Here is a 6,765-nt window from a genome sequence, read left to right as displayed (position 1 = left end):
TAGATATTGGCATATTTAACCTGATAAACACGATTATTAGTAACACTAATTGTTTCCTGGTAGGAAAAACAACAAGAATGTTGCTCATAGTAACATCAACTACTCAGCAGAGTATAAAAGGGGACAGAGGTAAGGAAACATTCAAAGTCAAGAAACCACCCTAGTGGAAACCCACTCAAATCCACCTGTGGAACCCAACTCCTTTCACTGACACCATGGTCAACTCCTGTTGTGGCTCCGTCTGCTCTGACCAGAGCTGTGGCCAAGAGACCTGCTGCCGTCCCACATGCTGTGGTTCCAGCGGCTGTGGCTCCAGCTGCTGCAGGCCCAGCTGCTGCATCTCTAGCTGCTGCCGCCCCTCCTGCTGCCAGACCACCTGCTGCAGGACCACCTGCTGCCGCCCCAGCTGCTGTGTGTCCAGCTGCTGCCGCCCCTCCTGCTCTAGTTCCAGCTGCTGTGGCTCCAGCTGCTGCAGGCCCAGCTGCTGCATCTCTAGCTGCTGCCGCCCCACCTGCTGCCAGACCACCTGCTGCAGGACCACCTGCTGCCGCCCCAGCTGCTGTGTGTCCAGCTGCTGCCGCCCCTCCTGCTCCAGTTCCAGCTGCTGTGGCTCCAGCTCCTGTGGCTCTAGCTGCTGCCGCCCCTCCTGCTGCCCCTCCTGCTGCCTGCGCCCAGTCTGTGGCCGGGTCTCCTGCCACACTACCTGCTATCGCCCCACCTGTGTCATCTCCACCTGCCCCCGTCCCATGTGCTGTGCCTCCTCTTGCTGCTGAGCCCCCTGCCCTGTGACCACCACCTCTGTTTACCTCTGCCCCACAGACATAGACTCTTTTTGGTGCTCACCATTAGGACACATGAAGTGGGGTTAGTAATGCTCCACTGAGTTGGGTCTCACGATTCCAACGAGCCCATCACTGTCCCACTGACTCTGTAAGCATATTCTGGCCTCAGTCCAAATTCTACTTCTGGATCTTTCCCTTTCATTCAAGTATGAATTTCCTTACAATATACCAACTGTTGTATTGACTAATTCTTCCTAAATTCTCCTTAACTGTGGGGCACCAACTCATCAAGTTCAAGGAGCTAAAGTTTAATTTCAGTATTTCTACATTACAGATATTTATAGCCTCTCTCTTAATTGTCCAATGGATTCTTTTTTATAATTCTTATTCTCCAAATTGTCCTATGTTATAACTCTATGTCAAAATAAACCACCACTTTCCTGTATGAAAATTCAGTGTGACAGTACTCTTCTTTAAGATTTTCAATACAGTCTGGACAACTATATTTTACCTACACATGGACAGACAAAATGGTTTTGTCAATTTTACAATAGAGGGAGAGTCCACCTTAGTCATAGCTTCAGTTTCACTGGCAGTCTCTTGAGTTCTTAGATAAAACAGATATTCTTGGGAATCCACATATCAAAATCAGAAAAAATCTTTTTTGGAAAACCTGCAAGCAATTAACGCTCCCTGGGGCATTTTTTTCCATATTATGTATCTGTGAAAGCAGCTAATAGTAGTTATAAGGAAAATAAAATTGAATGTAGCTGGGAACAACTGATGATTTGGGAAAACATAATGAAAAGCTAAGGGTCATAAATCAGAGTTTAAAGGACAGCTCTAAAAGCCAAAGGTTTCACTGGCAACATATAAATTGACTCTCATAGAGGGCAAATAGAGCTGAGGACCAAGGCTAGGACTTCATCAGGGGAGGAGCAGAGCTCCAGAGGTGATCGATCATTCAACCTAGCCATGCTAAGATCTGGGCCCTAACTGGAGAGACAGGGACCCTGAGATATGAGATGGCGACATCTGAAGTGGTGCACTTGTAGATCTTGAGTCCCCTAAATTCCCTTAAACACTCTGTGCTTGCAGAAGTGATCCAATTTCTTTCTTGTCATATAGCGCCACCTCCATTCTTAAGGATGATGCAGAACTTCAGTCTTGAAAGACAAATAACACAAGCTCCCCTCACTACTTTCTCCCACCTCTCTTTGTCATAGACCAATAACTACAATTAAGTTACACAACTCACCCAGAGAATGGCTGAGCTTGTTTTTTTTTAATATTTTATTTTATTTTATTTTTTATTGGAGTTCAATTTGCCAACATATAGCATAACACCCAGTGCTCATCCCATCAAGTGCCCCCTCAGTGCCCGTCACCCAGTCACCCCCACCCCCACCCACCTCCCTTTCCACCACTCCTTGTTCGTTTCCCAGAGTTAGGAGTCTCTCATGTTCTGTCTGCCTCTCTGATATTTCCCACTCATTTTCTCTCCTTTCCCCTTTATTCCCTTTCACTATTTTTTATATTCCCCAAATGAATGAGACCATATAATGTTTGTCCTTCTCTGATTGACTTATTTCACTCAGCATAATACCCTCCAGTTCTACTCACATTGAAGCAAATGGTGGGTATTTGTCGTTTCTAATGGCTGAGTAATATTCCATTGTATACATAAACCACATTTTCTTTATCCATTCATCTTTCAATGGACACCGAGGCTCCTTCCAAAGTTTGGCTATTGTGGACATTGCTGCTATAAACATCAGGGTTGCAGGTGTCCCGGCGTTTCACTGCATCTGTATCTTTGGGGTAAATCCCCAGCAGTGCAATTGCTGGGTCGTAGGGCAGGTCTATTTTTTAAACACTTCGAGGAACCTCAGTTCCTCAGTTTTCCAGAGTGGCTGCACCAGTTCACATTCCCACCAACAGTGCAAGAGGGTCCCCCTTTCTCCATATCCTCTCCAACATTTGTTGTTTCCTGTCTTGTTAATTTTCACCATTCTCACTGGTGTGAGGTGGTGTCTCATTGTGGTTTTGATTTGTATTTCCCTGATGGCCAGCGATGTGGAGCATTTTCTCATGTGCTTGTTGGCCATGTCTATGTCTTCCTCTGTGAGATTTCTGTTCATGTCTTTTGCCCATTTCATGAGTGGATTGTTTGTTTCTTTTCTGTTGAGTTTAATAAGTTCTTTATAGATCTTGGAAACTAGCCCTTTATCTGATATGTCATTTGCAAATATCTTCTCCCATTCTGTAGGTTGTCTTTTAGTTTTGTTGACTGTATCTTTTGCTGTGCAGAGCCTCTTATCTTGATGAAGTCCCAATAATTCATTTTTGCTTTTGTTTCTCTTGCCTTCATGGATGTATCTTGCAAGAAGTTGCTGTGGCCAGTTCAAAAAGGGTGTTGTCTGTGTTCTCCTTTAGGATTTTGATGGAGTCTTGTCTCACATATAGATCTTTCATCCATTTTGAGTTTATCTTTGTGTATGGTGTAAGAAAATGGTCTAGTTTCATTCTTCTGCATGTGGCTGTCCAATTTTCCCAGCACCATTTATTGAAGAGACTGTCTTTTTTTTTTTCCAGTGGATAGTCTTTCCTGCTTTGCCGAATATTAGCTGACCATAAAGTTGAGGGTCCACTTCTGGATTCTCTATTCTGTTCCATTGATCTATGTGTCTGTTTTTGTGCCAGTACCACACTGTCTTGATGACCACAGCTTTGCAGTACAACCTGAAATCCGGCATTGTGATGCTCCCAGCTATGGTTTTCTTTTTTAAAATCCCCCTGGCTATTCGGGGTCTTTTCTGATTCCACACAAATCTTAAAATAATTTGTTCCAACTCTCTGAAGAAAGTCCATGGTATTTTGATAGGGATTGCATTAAATGTGTAAATTGCCCTGGGTAGCATTGACATTTTCACAATATTAGTTCTTCCAATCCATGAGCCTGGAATCTTTTTCCATCTCTTTGTGTCTTCCTCAATTTCTTTCAGAAGTGTTCTGTAGTTTTTAGGGTAGAGATCCCTTACCTCTTTGGTTAGGTTTATTCCTAGGTATCTTATGCTTTTGGGTGCAATTGTAAATGGGATTGACTCCTTAATTTCTCTTTCTTCTCAGTGTTATTGTTAGTGTATAGAAATGCCCTGAAATCTGGGCATTGATTTTGTATCCTGCCACACTGCCAAATTGCTGTATGAGTTCTAGCAATCTTGGGGTGGAGTCTTTTGGGTTTTCTATGTAGAGTATCATGTCATCTGCAAAGAGGAAGGGTTTGACTTCTTTTTTGCCAATTTGAATGCCTTTTATTTCTTTCATAAAGAAATATGTTTATTGTTGCCTGATTGCTGAGCTAGGACTTCTAGTACTATATTGATTAGCAGTGGTGAGAGTGGACTTCCCTTTCGTGTTCCTGATCTTAGGGAAAAGGCTCCTAGTGTTTCCCCATTGAGAATGATATTTGCTGTGGGCTTTTCGTAGATGGCTTTTAAGATGCTGAGGAATGTTCTTTCTATCCCGACACTCTGAAGAGTTTTAATCAGGAATGGATGCTGTATTTTGTTCAATGCTTTCTCTGCATCTGTTGAGAGGATCATATGGATCTTGTTTTTTCTCTTGCTGATATGATGAATCACATTGATTGTTTTACAAGTGTTGAAGTAGCCTTGCATCCCAGGGATAAATCCCACTTGGTCATGGTGAATAATCTTTTTTTTTTTTTTTTGAATAATCTTCTTCATGTATTGTTGGATCCTATTGGCTAGTATCTTGTTGAGAATGTTTGCCTCTGTATTCATCAGGGATATTGGTCTGTAATTCTCCTTTTTGGTGGGGACTTTGTCTGGTTTTGGAATTAAGGTGATGCTGGACTCATAGAATGAGTTTGGAAGTATTCCATCTCTTTCTATCTTTCCGAACAGCTTTAGTAGAATAGGTATGGTTTCTTTTATAAACGTTTGATAGAATTCCCCTGGGAATCCATCTGGCCCTGAACTGAGCTCAATGGGAGACTATATCCCAAAAGATCTGTAGGACCCAAAGACTGCTTCATAGATTGTGATGTGCTTTTCCATCAAGAGGCTCATAGTGTCCAGTTGTTTCCCCTTTTTTGATGTTATCAGCTATTGATGATCATTGCCTAGAACTATTATTTCATTTAGGCATAGCAAAATCATGATATTGCAATTCTATTATTCCTCTGCCTGCCACTTATTAGCTGGGATAATTCCATAAGGCAAAACTTCTCCTCATCAGCATTTAGTAATCCAGAGGAATAGTATATACAGGAAAAGCAAAATATATGTTTTATTCTTTCCTTTTATTTACCAGTTTGCATCCTCCAAGGGTGATAAGTTTTTTTTTAATTTGCATTAATATGAACTCATGGATTTTAATACACTTGATTGTGAAACAATCCATTGAAGCTCATATCCCTCCATTGATGCTCAAATAAGCAATTTCAAGTTGGCCTCCAAGTCCTTTCAACATGAATCTAGTAATCTTTGAAAATTCCTTGGTTTTTCATATAACCGGATATTGCAGACTTGTCTGTACATTTCCTTCCCCAGACTTCTAATCAACCATTTCTCCAAGGAGCTCCAGTTCCTTTCCGGAGGATACAGTATATGAGACCATGAATTGAAATATGTGGATGTTCATTACTACTAAATCACTTTCTTTTAGCTTTTTAACATTCACAACTAGAAAATATATATTTATATGGTAAACCATGTCATGAGTTTTTACTGATTAAATCAATACCACCATCAAAGTAATGAACATCTATCACCCACATTGTAATTTCTTCCCATCCCCTGTTCCCAGGCAACTACCAATCCACTGTCACCATAAATTTGTTTCCATTTTCTAGAATTTTATGGAATACTACCATTGTGTACTCTATCTTGCCTGGCTTTTCATTCAGCATAATAATATTGAAATTCATGTTGTGTGTATACTAGTTCATGTCTTTTTTTTTTCAGTTTATTTTTTTTGTATTTTCCAAGTTCATATTTTACTTTAGTCCATTCCTCTGTGTCCATCTCTCTCCCATGCATGTGAGTGTGTGCTCTTTCAAAAATATGAAACGCTTCATGAATTTGCGTGTCATCCTTGCACAGGAGCCACACTAATCTTCTTTGTGCTGTTCCAATTTTAGTATATGTGCTACCCAAGTGAGCACTAGTTCATTTCTTTTTATGACTGAGAAGATTTTCATAGTATAGAGACATGACATTTGTTTATCTACCGACCTGTTGGTGAACATGTGGGTTGTTCTCAGACTTTTTGGATTCAAATAAAGTCTCCATGAATATTTGTGAACAAATCTTTATAGTGACGTAACGTTTTATCTTTATTTTTAAAATTTTAATTCCAGTGTAGTTAACATACAGTATTGTATCAGCATCAGGTATATAATACGTAACTCAGCAATTCCATATATTACTCAGTGCTCATCAAGATAAGTGTACTCTTAATCCCCTTCACTTATTTCACCCATCCACCTACCACCTCTTCTCTGGTAACTATCTGTTCTCTATAGTTAAGTCTTTTTTTGTTTGTTTGTTTGTTTGTTTGTTTGTATGTTTCTCTGCCTCCCTCTTTGTTCTTATGATTTTTTTTTATCTCAGCTAAATACTTTGGGGTGGAATGGCTAAGTCATATAGTAGATATATCTTTAACTCTTTTAAAAAACATCAAACTGTTTTTACAAAGTGTGACATTTTATGTTCCTTCATTGTATGAAAGTTCCAATGGCTTCATATCATCACCAATACTCCATAAGGTCAGTCTTGTTAATGTCAACCACTCTAGAGTATATATGGTGTTAATCTTATTATGGTTTTAAGGGGAATTTTCCTACGGATTAATGATGTTAAACATCTTTTCATTGGTTGACTTTCCATCTACATATTTTCTCTGGTAAGGGTCTATTCAAACCTTTTGCTCATTTTTTGTCGAGTTGTTTTACTTC

The 6,765-nt window shown here is 40.2% G+C and overlaps 1 non-coding gene across 1 annotated transcript; it reads right to left on the bottom strand.

Annotated features, from left to right (window-relative positions):
• Window positions 1-5,866: 5,866 nt before the first annotated feature.
• LOC140607605 (U6 spliceosomal RNA) lies at window positions 5,867-5,973 on the bottom strand. The gene has a single exon (XR_012009572.1). It is a non-coding gene; the product is annotated as a U6 spliceosomal RNA (small nuclear RNA).
• Between the last annotated feature and the right edge of the window lie 792 nt (window positions 5,974-6,765).

This window comes from Canis lupus, chromosome 16 (genome assembly GCF_048164855.1).
Source record: "Canis lupus baileyi chromosome 16, mCanLup2.hap1, whole genome shotgun sequence".
Classification (NCBI taxonomy): domain Eukaryota; kingdom Metazoa; phylum Chordata; class Mammalia; order Carnivora; family Canidae; genus Canis; species Canis lupus.
Note: the sequence above shows the minus strand (reverse complement) of the source record. Positions and strands in the feature narration are given on the sequence as shown.